Below are 14,798 nucleotides of genomic sequence, written 5' to 3' on the forward strand. Positions count from 1 at the left end.
ACAGTGGTGGGTTGAGGGTGAACGATAGTCCTAGTAAGTAAAAGAGCTGGTGAGATGATTTGAAAAAAGGGTTGGATCAAATGAGCTAGCAGGCATTATTTGGAAGGAAAAAATTTCAGTGATAGAGTGATCAGTAATAGACAAGTCATGGAATGTATTGGAGGGCTGGAGGAGCCTGGAATGGGGTGCCACAAGTAGTGTTAATTTTTTTTCATTTATAAGCCATTTTGGCCCATGAGGCCATGCTGCCCCAATTGCACCCAATTTACCTACAACTCCCAAGTATGTTTTGAACAATGGGAGGAAACAGGAGCCCCTGGAGGAAAGCCACGCAGACAGAGAGAGAGTGAACAAATTCCTTACAGGCAGTGTGGGTTGCGCTAACTGAGCCACCCCTTTTATGATAGTAACTTTCAATTATAGTCACAAACATACAGGGAATAGAGGGTATGGATTGTATCCAGGCAAAAGAGATTTAGTTTAGTTTAGCATTCTGTTTGATGCAGACACAATAGGTTGAACGGCCTATTCCTGTGCTGGACAGTTCAACATTCCATGTTTCGGTATGTCAGTGGCTAAATGGCCAAGTCAAGGCATATATTCAATGGTAGGGTAGTCGAGTTAGTGATACTTTAGATCAGGGTTACCTAAACTGGGATCCGTGGAGCCCTGGTGTTCCGTGGAAGAAGTGACAGGGAGTAATAACATGGTATCTGTTTTTCTTTAATTTACTTATTTCTTCTCCCTATAATTCAATTTGTTTCTGGGACAGCAGCCAACTGTACACTCCACCCCCCCCCCCCCAAGAAAAAGCATCACGAGGCCTGACATGAGCAGTGCAGACATCAGGCCTGCGCATAATTTTTAACCAATGAGAATCCAAATTCTTCTGGTGCAAAGCCCGCAAAGGAGCTTACCATATTTTACCAATATACCATATGAACCATGGATCGTTGGATTAAAAAAAGAAATTAAGAAGCAGGATAATTCCTCTGAAGAAAGTACTGAAGTATCACTGCTTTTTTGTGAGGAATCTTCGAATACACCTACATTTGAAAAATCAAGTATCATAAAGATGACATTATTTGTCATTTGGATTCACTTCAGATGGGAATAAATAGACATCAGGTGCACATTGTGTTTTTTGTGGTATAATTCTGACAGACAGTTCTTTGGCCCCAACAAAATTAAAATGACATCTGGAAACAAATCATCCCCCAGCACAAAGATAAGGATGTGACCTTCTTTAAAAGAAAACTGGATTCACTTTATGATGGAAACCGAAAAGAGAGCAAAGACAAAGAATGAGAATGTGACTGAAGCTTCTTACAGGGTAAGTTATTGAATTGCCCTTGCTGGAGAGGCCCACACTCTTGGAGAATCTATCATTAAGCTTTGTACAAAGGACATAATGAAGTGTATGTTCAACAAGCAGTTCAGCAGGAAAACCGATGTAGTGCAAATGTCAGATAATAGTGTAGCAAGATGTATTAAGGATCTAACTGAGGACATAGAAGGGGAATTAATATGTTGTTTGCAGTTATGTTACGCTTTTTCATTACAACTGGGTGAGGGTGATGTAACAGGTCTTCCAGTGCTGCTAATCTTTGTTAGGTATGTGGACAAGAAGGATATTGAGGAAGATTCTTTGTGAAACTTTGCAAGGGCACACATCTGGGGAAGAAATTTTAACTGCATCAATAGCTACATGATGAAGAATGCCATTCCATGGAAAAAAAAGTGTTTACACGTGTGCACAGATGGAGCCAAAGCTCTCATGGGGAAAATTGCGGGAGCCGTTTCCAGACTTAGGAGGGTTGAACCAAATTGCAGCAGTACTCACTGAGCCCTTCATAGACACGCACTTTATCTGGAACTGTTTCCACGATTCTTCCCAACAACCAAGAGTTTCTTGGTGCAGAATCGTCCATAATAATTACATTGTCTCCGCATACAAAAAGCTCACCTCCATGAAAAAAGTGCTCGATAAGGGAGTCAAAACTCTTAATTATATCAAAAGTCAACCCCTGCAGTCTCGAATGTTAAAACTCTCTGTGAAGAAATGAGAAGCCACATGCATCCTTACTAATGCCTACAGAAGTGAGATGGTTATCCCAAGGAAAAGTATTGGTAAAGCTACTCAAACTTCATGAAGAACTTCAAGTGTACTTCATTCTCAGGGCGCCTGTTAAGTTGCAGCTGGTTAATGCATCTTGTGTATCTTGCTGATATATTCACATAACTGAATGAAACTAATATGGCCCGAAAAGGCAAAATGTAACCGTTTTTAATGTGTTGGACAAAATTTCATCATTTTCTATAAAATGTGACTTTGGATTTCAATGGTGAAAGGAAAACACTTGGATTGTTTTTCTATGCTTGCATGATAAGAGCGTTGATGAAGATCTACATAATATAATGGAATAATATTTAACTACTTTACATTCTGCACTTGATGAGTAGTTTCCCAACATTTCTCGTAAGAACAAGAGATGGGTACCAAATCCTTTCAGTGTCATTACCCAACCTGTTGATTTATCACCACAAGAATATGAAAACCTAATCAACGTGACATCCGACTTTCATTTGCAGCAAAGATTTAAAGATTTTCCACTGACGAAGTTCTGGACTAGATTGAGTGAAGAATATCCGTCCTTGGCAAAATCTGCCATGCATTGCCTATTACCATTTTCCATGACTTACATGTGCAAGGCTGGATTTTTGCATTATGCAGCTGCAAAAACAAAATACAGAAACCAACTGGATGCCACTCCTGACATAAGCATACAATATCCAATATTGTGCCCAACATTAAGAAGATCTGTGAGGATAAGAAAGAATTCCATTCATCCCATTAAATTTGAATTAGAGGCCACAAATGATTTCAACTATTTACTTTCTGATGATACTTTTTTTTATATACCAGGTATTGCATGACAATAAGGGTTCTTCCATTTTCACCTGCTCCTCAAAAAGATTCCATGAGCTAAAAAGTTTGGGAAACCCTGCTTTAGATTGTTGAGGGTGAAGGATGATTCACATGGAAATCAGTGGGCTGGAGGGTTGTTTAAGTATTGATGTGGTGCTGAGAGTGTCAAATCTTGCCCGACAGTTGAAGTTCAAGTTTGGAAGGGGATTTAGACCACAGGATGTAGAATGGAAAGATATAGATTGGGAATGCAAGAGAGAGCCTAAAGTACCTAAAGGATACCTACCTCAGATGAGTTCCCATCATGGTTTTGGGCATCCTTGATGACTTGTTGAACCAGGCATTATCTGAACTGTGAAAGCCACCTTCTGTATGAGTTGATCACAGGAAGGACAAGTCAGATTTTCCAAATGAAAATTACAGAAGAAGTCTTCAAGTGTGATTTTCATGTTATTAGATATTACCGTGAGTTGGTGCTTCAATCACGCAGAGGACCTGCAATGAAAATTGTGGATGTTAAGATAAACATTTACACAACATTTTATTTTTCACTTAAATTGGATTACTTAACACAAAATTGTGGCTCTAAGCAATCCAATTTACAGGCTATGATTTTGTCATCATTTCACGTGCATACACGAACTGCACTGTTTGCCAATCTTCCTGATTGTTGATATCTGCTTGGCTACCAGTTTCCTCAATTTCTTTTCCTCAATGCTCCATCCTGTAATACAGGAAATTAGGATCCCATCTCACAACACTGAAGAAAAATAGACAGCTCTTTCTCATCACCTTCCTCTCCAACAAAGAAAAATTATAGGACAGGATAATTCTGAATCTTTGCTACCAGTGACTTTTCCCTATCAATTTTCAACATGTATAGATAGCAGACAGACACCATTTACATAAACACAGAAAACATGAGTTACCCTCCCCTCGCCTTTCAAACAAACGTGGTATGCACATACAGTCCTATTACTCTGTCATACTTCATGGTCTGAAGTCCTGTCCTTTGCCTCAGTTTTTCTTCTGACCCTTCCCCTCCTTTCTTCCATCCTTTTAGCTCCTCATTAATGTCTCATAACCACCAACCTCCAAGCATCAGCATCTTCATCCCCACTTCCATATTCATCAGTCTTCTTCCTGTGATCTCTGGTTTTTCTTTCTCTCCAGCTTTCCATTTCACTCCACAAAGTCAGGAAGACATGGCAGAAGGACCAATAAGATTCAATTTCAATTTAGAACCACAGAACATTACAGCACAAAAACAGGCCCACTCAGCCCCTCTGAACCATTTTTTTTTTGCCTAGTCCCTCTGACCTGCACCCAAGAAAGACATTATTTTGAAGTTGCTTCTAAATTCATTTTAGCTGCAAGCATATTATAACTAATTAAATTTCATTACAACCATCCTCATGTAGCTTAGTTGTTCCAATTTAATGATGAGGATCTTGGTCTTCATGTGCACAAATAACAGAAAGTGATTAGCAAGACAAATGGCATATTGGTGACACTGGAGTTTAGAAATAGAGAAGTATTGTTGCAATTACGCAAGGTGTTGTTGAGGCCACTTCTAGTGTACTGTACATAATAATAGTCTCCTTGTATAAATAAAAATGCTGGCATTAGGAACTGTCCAAATGAGTTTCATTCAGCCAATTCCTGAAATCCAAGGTCAGTCCTATCATGGGAGGCCAAAAAGAAACAGATTTTTTTTTTGGAGTTCCGAAGATCCTGAAGCAGGTTGATGTTGTGATGTCTCCAATATTTGGAGAATCCTAAATAAGGGAACATAGTTACAAGATTAGAGGGCAATTAATTAAAAGCAAGCTGCACAGGATTTTTTTTCTCTGCAAGCAAGTTTAGAGATTGATTCGTTGAGGCATTTGAAGAGGAATTAGACAGTAATTTTGTCAAATAGAATTAATGTCTTTGGTTCACCACATATGGTCTCCACTACATTGGTGAGACCAACCTCAGACTTGGAGACCATGTTGCATAGTATCTGCAATGGACATCCCATGATCACGACTACACACCATTTCAACTCCCCCTTCCCTTCCCACGTAACCTGTCCATCCTTGGCCTTCTCCACTGCCAGAGGGGAGGCCCAATGTAAACTAGAGGAATAACAACTTGTATTAGCCTGGGCAGATCACAGCCCATGGCATAAACACTGAATTTTCTAATTTCAAGTTAACTCGTGTTTATTGTCATCTCATTGCACAAGTACAACCTGACAAAACAGGGTTCTCCAGTCCTCAGTACAAAAAAGGCAGACACAATAAGATGTAACACACATACAGACAGACAAAACAGATGCAGGACAAGTATTTGTCTATACAAATAATTAAATAAATATTGTTTAATGAATATGAGAGTCTCTGAAGGTTGGTGAGAGCAGTTCCTTTGGTCATTCAGCATTCTCACTGCCTGTGGAAAGAAGCTATTCGTCAGTATGGTGGTGCTGGCTTTGATACTCCTGTATCTCTTTCCTGACAGGAGCACCTGAAAGATGCTGTGAGCAGTGTGGAAGGGGTCCTCAGTGATTTTGCACGCCCTCTTCAGACAATGATCCCAGTAGATCACATCAATGAGGTGCAGGGAGTCTCCATTGGTCCTCTCTGCACTCTTATGGTCCTGTGGATTGACCTCTGACCCATTTCTCTGCAGCAACTGAACCACACTGTGATGCAGCTGGCCAGGATGCTCTCAATAAAAGGTTGACATAATGGTGGCTGGTAGCCTTGCCCACTTCAGTTTACTCAGGATCTGTAGTCACTGTTCGTCTTGCTGACAAGTGAGGAGATGTTGAGTGTCCACGATAGGTCACTAGTTAAGTGGACTCCAAGGAACATGGTGCTCTCCACTCTCTCCTCTACAGAGTTGTTGATGTGTAATGGAGGTTCGTCATTCCTGGTCCTCTTGAAGTCCACAATCATCTCCTTTGTCTTGTCCATGTTAAGATTCAGGCTGTTACTCTCACACCATTTCACAAGTTTTTCCACCTCTTCTCTGTAGTGTGACTCATCATTTTTTGCTGATGAGGTCGATTACAGTTGTATCATTTAAAAACTTGATGACACTATTGGAGCTGGATCTGGTGATGTAGTTGTGGGTCAGTATTATGAACAGGAGTGGCCTGAGCACCCAGCCCTGAGGTGCACCAATGCTCAGCGTGACAGTGCTCGATGTTCTGCCACCAACCCAGACAGACTGCGGTCTTTCCATTAAGAAGCCCAGAATCCAGTTATAGAGAGGGGTGCTGAGTCCCAGTGAGGACAGATTCTCCACCAGCTTCTGGGGAATGTTTGTATTAAATGCTGGGCTGAAGTCAATGAACAGCAGCCTGGCGGGACAGGTGGAGTGAAAGGACAAGGCTATAACAGATAACATGATTCCTCTGTCTTTTTCCTAACTACCACCATTCTTCCCCTTCACTCCTGTTTTGTTCCCTTTCCCACCCCATCCATTCTCATGTTCTCATCCTCTTCCACCTACATTTCCCCTCTTCAGTTCTATCTGGTCCCATCGAATCTTCACAGCTTTAATTACACCACTGTCACCTTCTGATCAGATCCCAACATTAATAGTCTTTATCCACTTGCATCACTGGGAGATGCAGACCACACTGGGTGACACCAACAGAGGGAGTGACACTAAAATGACTGTCTATAATACTTTTGTGCAGTGTTTCAGCAGAAATATATTATTTTTTATAAAAAATATCCCTGTAGTTAGTTATAACAAAAACATTTTTCATTAAGCCCAGGTTACATGTATCAATATACCATCACAGCTAACACTCTACGCTAATTTACTTGTTGAACCATCTAATACTGTCATTATTACCCAGCGACAATGACACTTCAAATCATATGGTTTCATCTGCACACACTATAAGCCTGCGCTGTTGTTTTCATTGCAGCTGGTGTTTTTATAGTCATTGCTTTTGCCAAATTTTCTGGTGTTTTAACTATAATATTGTGGTAATTAGTAATGTATCTCATGTGTGAATAAAGTTTAATGTTAAATTCAACATAATTTTGATGTAGTTCTTAAATGTTTTTATTTAAACTTTATTGTTTTCTTACCAAATTTTCACTTTAACCTCATGAAACTATGTAAATACAAATACATTTAGGCTATGCATATGATATTGTAACTTAAAGGTGAAATTTTAATTTTGCTAGTCGTTTATCTCACTACTATTGCCATTACATCCAGTGATATACAGGAATTAGAATTTACAAGTAACATTAGTACATCTGTTTTGTCTGTCTCTATGTGTATTACTTCTGATTGTGTCTGCCATTTTTGTACTGAGGACTGGAGAACCCTGTTTTGTCGGGTTGTACTTGTATAATGAGATGACAATAAACACGAGTTAACTCGAAATTAGAAAATTCTATGTTTATGCCATGGGCTGTGATCTGCCCAGGCTAATACATTTAGGCTATGCATATGATATTGTAATTTAAAGGTGCCATTTTAATTTTGCTAGTTGTTTATCTCACTACTATTGCCATTACATCCAGTGATATACGGGAATTACAATTTACAAGTAACATTAGTACAAAAATATTACTAAGGATCCTGTATCCACAGGAGGGTGTAGGGGTGGGGTGACACCATGAGTAACCGCACTGGGTGACACCAACACTAGTGACACCACTGTCTTTATCTCCACATTACCAAACCCCTCCCCTCTACTCTGTATGACTCATCTTCCTCCATCCAACAACCCCCCCCCCTTGCCTCTCTCTTCCTTTTTCTGGCATCTACCAATCAACTTTCTCTGTCAGTCATCCCTCCCTGGTTCACCATTTCCCCACTAGACCCTGTCTGCCCTCATTATATTAGCTATCTCCCCTCTGCATTTTCAATCCTGATGAATGTTCCATTTCAAAACATTGAGCATTCTTTTTTTCTCATGCTGCCTGACTCAGTGAGTTCATCCAACAGATTTTTTTTTAAAGCAATTGCTGTGTACTTATAAAGAACAAATTTCAAATGTTGTGGAATAAATATTTAAATCTTGAAAAAAAATGATTTGAAGAAGAAAAATGGTTGCCATGTTAAGTACTAAACAGCAAGGAAAGAGCCAATTCATGTCTTTGCAAGTTCTTTGGAAGAACTATCCAATAACTCTATAAAAGTACCGCCTGTTGTATCTGCTCCCACTGCCATTTCAGGAAGAAACCATGCCAAGCATCTTTTCTCTAACTTTTCAAAATTACTTCAATCTGTGTCCACCATAAGAAATAATTCTATCTTACTTCACCAAACCAACTCAACCTCATTTCCCCTCAACCCCCTCCATGCAAAAGAATCACTCAATTTCTCTGTCTCTCCACAGAACTGAAGATTTTCATTATAGGTTAGTGGGTGTCAGAGATTTTCATTAATTCATTTTTGGTATTCCATATATTTTCTCCATTCCAAAGTGTGACTGTTAACTCAGCCTCAAAACATGTTTAAAAATGCAGTTTTTACTACAATCACAGTGTCCACAGGCTTTCATGTTTCATGAGTTGTATGTTTACCTTGCTTCCCTCTTTAAACAGTGCTGCAAACCTTCAGTAATCTGATGCCATTTATCTATTAAATAAAGAATGGAAGATCATGGTCAGAGGCTCCAAAATGCCCACCCTGAATAATCAAGGATTCATCTCACCCAGATCGTAAGTTTTTTTTTGCAATTTGAGCACCATCAGTCCCTTATAACTGCTCTTATATTTATTAACCCATAAGGATTCTGTATCCTTGGGGGGGGGGGGGGGGGGATCTACCATCCCTTTCTTACTGTTTCATTGGCAAGATCCTGTTGCTTAGTAAACAAGAAGTGTTAATTTTATTTCCTCAGTCAGCTTCATCTCTCTCCAAAACAGGGGTCCCCAAACTTTTTAGAACATCGACTCCTTCATGGAATCCCTGCTCCCTCATAGACCCCCAGGCATGTACAAAAATAAATAAATAGACTGTTCTTCTGTATCCCCTCCCCCAAAAAATCTCTCATGAAACATAGGGACACAAAAAGGAAAAACAGTTAATTATCATTGCTGAAATCATGGGAAATATACAAAATATTGAATATAATGTTGGAATTCAACATAAGTATTCAAGCATATGGAAACACAGCATGATAAATGAAATATAGGGAAATACACATCATTAAATCATTAATGGGAAGGTTGAACATCAGCAAGGGAACTGATATTTGGTTGAAGATTGATGAGTTTTATTTGCAAGTCACCACGTTCTTCCAGGTTCGGTCTGTTCCTTTGCTTTGTTATAACCGCATTTGCGCGGCTAAAACCAATTTCAACCAAGTACGAACTTGGGAATGCAAGTAAAAATGGTTCAACTGCTGCACTAAAGCTTGCGGTATTTAGTTATAGTATTTGCATTGCTCCAATAGCCACTAAGGTTTTTTAATTTTGATCAATGAGACCAAACACGTATCAACGAGTTCATCTTCTAAGAAAGATTCAATGTCTGCATTTTCCATTTCTATATCCAACAGTATAACAATCCAGTCAGATACATGTATTTTCTCCAGGTCCTCAAAACATACTTTAAAGTCTTCCCTTAATTTTTCAAGGTGATTTATGTGTTATCTCCAGATCACAGTCTGAATTGTTTTCATCTTCTTCCAATTGCTGTAAGTTTGAAAAATACTTAAAATCTCTATGTGCCAATGAAGATTTAAATAGGCCTATTTTGACTTGGAAACCCATTAGGATTGTTTGGGCTTGAATAATTGTAACATATTTTCCTTGCAGACGTTTCTGTACTTCATTAATTTTGAATATAATTCTGCCAAATAGAACAGATGGTTCTTACACTTTTTCAACTCGTCACATTGTGATGGGTCCACATCCATAAGAAACTCCACAGTTGAGTCATGCAAGTCAACAAGCCTTTTCAAGCTATCACCTCTTGACAATCACCTTACCTCAGTAATTGATTCAAAGTTTTATCCACATAGCCTTGCAAACAGTCACAAATTGAGACAATGTGCTTTAATTTTATTGACTGATTTAATACACACTTTTAAGACATCATGCAGTTTACCACTGAGTTTTTTGGCTACAAGATGGTGTCTGTGTAATATGCAGTTAACAGTCCATACATTGGAAACCTTTTCCTTGAGTAAGGGTGCAAATCCTCTGTAACGGCCAAACATTACTGGTGCACTGTCGGTAGCCACTGCAGTAATATTCCCAAAGGGAACATTGTGTTTCCTCAAATAATCCTCCAAACATCGAAAAATTGTCTCACCTTTTGTATCTTTAAGGTACGTGGCAAACAAAAACTTGTCAATAATGCACTTTAGGCTCGGACTATAATACCTCAAATAGGCCATGAGGAGATTTGAACTGCCGAAAGTTGCTTCATCGAGTTGAATGGAAAACTTGGAATGTTTAAGCTCAGATGCCAAGGTTTTCTCCACATCATCGGCCATCTCATCAATGTGTTGTTGCACTGTATTTGCATTTAATGGCATGCATTTTAGAACAGGTTGAGTCTTTCTTCATAACATTTTCAATCACACCTTTAATTGCTGGTATAATGATCTCCTCACCAATGGCACACTATTTTCCTTTCCCTGCTATATTAAGGGAGATACTGGATGATGCCTTCAGTCCACCTTCATTATCAGCACTGGTAGGTTGTTAAAAAAAAGTCTTTAAATTTGGTTGATTTTTTTTTCTTTCAGCATCTAAAAGAATAATCAAGATCTTTGTTTTTCTTATCGAAGTGAATCCTTTCGAGGTGGTCTTTCATCTTCGCAGGTTTCATGGCATCATTACTGAAAGGCTTTTCCCATAACAGGCACATAGGCATTTGTTTCATTCGTTAACGAAGGTACGAATCCAGATTTCAAATACTCTTGCGAATATAGTCAGCACTTATACTTAGCATTAGCTTCCATCATTGTGCTTACTTGAAGTGTGGCAGAAACACAGCTGTCAATTTACTGAGGCCACGCTGGTAGCTATGGATGCTGAGTGTGCACTGGCTGTCTCTGGACTAGTTGGCATTGTTGGACAGGAATTGACAGGGCTGGGATACTCAGCCTAGCATTGCCACGACCCAGATTTTCCTTATGTATTTGAAAATAAAGCTAAGGCTAAACTAAAATGTTTTAAAATGTTACTAGACTACAAAGCTAATGCTGAATAAAATAGTTAATACTTTTGTAGAATATTTAAAAAATAGAACATATGAGAAAAGAAAATCCAAGTCAATTCATCCACATGAAAACAGGAATTACAACGGTAAATTGTCTTGCAATTACAACTAATAATAAATTATTTAACTATATCATTATCATTATGTTTCAGTAAACAGAATATAAAATAAATAGAGAATAAAATCTAATTATATATAAATCTGAAATGTGTATCAGCAAGACTTCCTGCCAATTTTTTGCTTGAGGCCTCAAGCAGCTGCAAGGAACGTGCCAGAGACTGGTGTACTGGCCTCCTGGCAGCAAACCAAACTTTGTTACAACACCCCAAATCGCCAAGTAACAAATCTGTAAATTAACACAGCGACTACAATAACAGTAAAAAAATATCTTTGCTTCTGGCCAGGAAGATGCCAAACGAAGCTGGGTCCAAGTCTTCAGCATCGGATGCAGCCAGATTTGGCAACAGCAACTCCATTCTCAACATTGGGTGCAGTGCCATCCACATTGAAGAAGTCACCCCCCACCCCCCCAAGGTTCCCAGGCAGGACCAGGGACACCAGGTCTACAATTCTTTCAACCCCAATAGTTCAATCGACCCCCACCCCTGCCAGTGTTTATCAACCCCCTTTTGACCCCCTGGCATTTTTTGACCCTTTGGATAGTCCCATCAACCTCCAGGGGTTGATATTGACTACTTTGGAGATCCCTACTCTAAAAGAATGCTCCCCTTTCTTTGACCATACCTATACCATTTATACATTTTATAGGACTTTAAAATGTTATTATCTTGTATTCTCAGACAGACATTCTTCTTGTCATACAATCTTACAGTTTTTTTTTTCAGATATGGCTATAGTATTGTTCTTGGTTGTCTATTAAGTTAAAAAATTTTGTTTTCTTTGATTTACCATATTAGATATTCAGAGCTCTAAATTTGAATCCTCTTTCTTTCCATAGAAATGTAGTCAATAAATGAAGATCTCCTCATTGAAGACATCCATTTACTCAATAACTGATTTACCTTCCACACATTTATTCTATTTCTCCTGGGCCAAATCCCTCTTCAACTCTTTGAAATTAAATTTACTCCTGAAAATTATTTTTCCTCTCCTGCCCCCCCCCCCATATCCACTCTATATGTTAGAATCTTTATTTCCCAAATACTCTTCCTCAAAAAACGTGTTCCATCACCTCACCTCATCGCACAAAATATCGTGCAGCTCTCACTTCTTACTCGTTGAGTGGAAAAGTGGGAATCTTCCTCCTCAATTCTTTACACTGATATTTTTTGAACAATCTCAGAATAAATGAACAACCTATTATCATTTGCAACTTTCTGTAACTTGCTTTTGAATTTGCCCTGTTTTGTGCCCTCACCAACATCTATTTTCCGTAATTCCATTCAATACATTGTGTCTAAACATACAAGTACATCCATTGATTAGTCCCACCACACAAAGTATAGCCAGATCTATTGAATATCACTTCCTCACTTTGAGCTAGGTCTGTGAGTTTGCCAGTATAGTAAAAACCCATGGTATCTGGGATTCAAGCAACCGGCAGCCTCAAACAACTGGAAAAAAAAATCAAGTAAAATAAATTTAGAAAAAAAAGATGAAAATAATAGGTAAAAAATACATAAGTTTAAAATTATAAAAGTAAATGTTCTCTGAACTCTTTGATGAAGATGGGGACAAATGTTCAGCCAGCAGAGCGCCTTGGTCGTGCTTTGCTCATAGTAGCCATTCGAATAAAGTTTGAATAAAGTAGTGTTTGAATAAAATAGCATTGCCTAGGATGAAGAGCTGGTGGCTGCTGCTCACCATTGGGGGGGCGGGGGGGAGGTGGGTGGCTCTTTTAAAGTCTCTCCTTATCCCTACTTAGTAAGAACCGCCCTGGTCAGACGATTTATCTGTTAACTTAGTCAGGGGGTGTTGGGGATGTTTAATTATCTATAATGTTATTGTTCATCTTTCAGTCAGCTCCGTAGAGGGGGAGGAACTTGCCGATGCAATGATGGCTAAACATTTTCAAGGAACGTGACTGAAAATAAAGTAAATCTTTGAGCTTTATATATTCATGCAAGTGAAGTTTGTTCAGTGCAAGTACCATGTATTATTTTTATCTTTTGTCTTTTAAACTTGTGTTGGTCCCAGAGGACCCTAAATCCCAGCAGCAATAGAAATTCACCAAGCCAAATGGTTATTTAAACAAAAGTAGTTTTTAATTTTCTTTAAACATAAAAACAGCATCAAACTTTAACTTATTACTATTAACTTAACTTAACCTAACCCCCTTCTAATTCTAAGCAAATGTATGTGTTTGTAATGTGTGTGTAAGTTCAGAAAAGTTCTTTTGACTCACAGTCCAATCTCACTTCTCACTTCTCCAACTTCACAGGTATCAAGCAATTCTTATACTGTGCACAGAATTTAACACTTATGAATCTTCACTAGGCTTTGGTGCTTGAAAGGTAAATGGTTACCACTCAGGAAGGTTCTTGTTGGTTTTCAGAGAGAAATTTGTTGCTCATTGGACACACACAAACTGATTCCCTCCAATCAACCATTTGGTGTCTTGCCAAAGAACCTTGCCCTTCATTAGGGTTTTCCAGATGATAACCTCTTTCTTTCAGGTCACTACAGAGTTCCTTTTCTGTTTCCCTATCTCAGGCAAGAAATTATACAGCCAGCCATCTCCTTTTGTACGGATCACAAGGGCTTTGAACAGGCTGAAGTCAGAACTCACAACCTGTCTTCTAAATGGGGTTTCAAACAAGCTACCAGCTTGCCATGCTGCAGTAACTAGTTTTTTTTTCTATTCTCTCTCTCTCTCTCTCTCTCTCTCTCTCACTCACTCAGAGAAAGCCTGTTTTGTCTCCTCTCTTTCTGCTTGTAAAACCACATGATCTTCTTAGAACAGCAAACTGCATTCAGACAATTTGCAGCACTGGACCCAAACTTCTGAGTCCATTCATCTTTTGCTTTCAAACTATAATCCATTACTCCACAGCATGTCCAATTAACACCTACTTGTGAAGTCCTTCAGCAAAGCAGTTTCCATCATCTTTACAAAGGCACTGGGAGCCTGGACTGCCTGGCTTGAGCAGCGCACTGGCATTTTAAATGAGATTTGTTGTAAAGTGTTTGTGTTTGTTTGTCACCTACACTAAAACCCCACAATCTTTCTTACAAAAACATATCTGTTCATTATATAAAATATAACATAAACTGTCACTTCTTAATACAAGTGTATTAGGCATTGTAAGAGTAAGTCTCAAGCAACCAGAAAATGCACTTATCCATCATACCAATCCCCATAGGTGCTGGATACTAGGGGTTTTACTGTATATCAGGAACCCATGTGACTACTTGCTTTGAAGCTCAAGAGACTTATGTACTTTGTACAGGACATTTACCCAGATGGCCTTGAAAATCATCTTCATCCGGCTCACTTTAAAGCACTTTATGGCATGATGGCAGTGTTATCATTCAATTTGCTACTGACCAATTATTTCAATTTTTTCTGATACTTTGTCCATGTTTTATGTTTTTACCAATCGAGAGCAAATTACAGGATTTCAACATCATGTTGTAGCATCTAGTAATGAATCTAGTACTCAAGGTAAATGTACAAAAATAATGTTTCCAATTATTTTCAACAGTAAAC

The 14,798-nt window shown here is 38.7% G+C and overlaps 1 long non-coding RNA gene across 1 annotated transcript in view; it reads left to right on the plus strand.

Annotated features, from left to right (window-relative positions):
* Window positions 1-8,499: 8,499 nt before the first annotated feature.
* The window catches only part of LOC138739345 (uncharacterized), a 29,727-nt gene continuing 23,428 nt past the window's right edge, over window positions 8,500-14,798 (plus strand). Inside the window, exons 1-3 of the long non-coding RNA XR_011342190.1 lie at window positions 8,500-8,613; window positions 10,653-10,801; window positions 13,108-13,183. This is a non-coding gene — a long non-coding RNA (uncharacterized lncRNA). The remainder of the gene's footprint in view (window positions 8,614-10,652; window positions 10,802-13,107; window positions 13,184-14,798) is intronic.

Source organism: Narcine bancroftii, chromosome 1 (genome assembly GCF_036971445.1).
Source record: "Narcine bancroftii isolate sNarBan1 chromosome 1, sNarBan1.hap1, whole genome shotgun sequence".
Taxonomy (NCBI): domain Eukaryota; kingdom Metazoa; phylum Chordata; class Chondrichthyes; order Torpediniformes; family Narcinidae; genus Narcine; species Narcine bancroftii.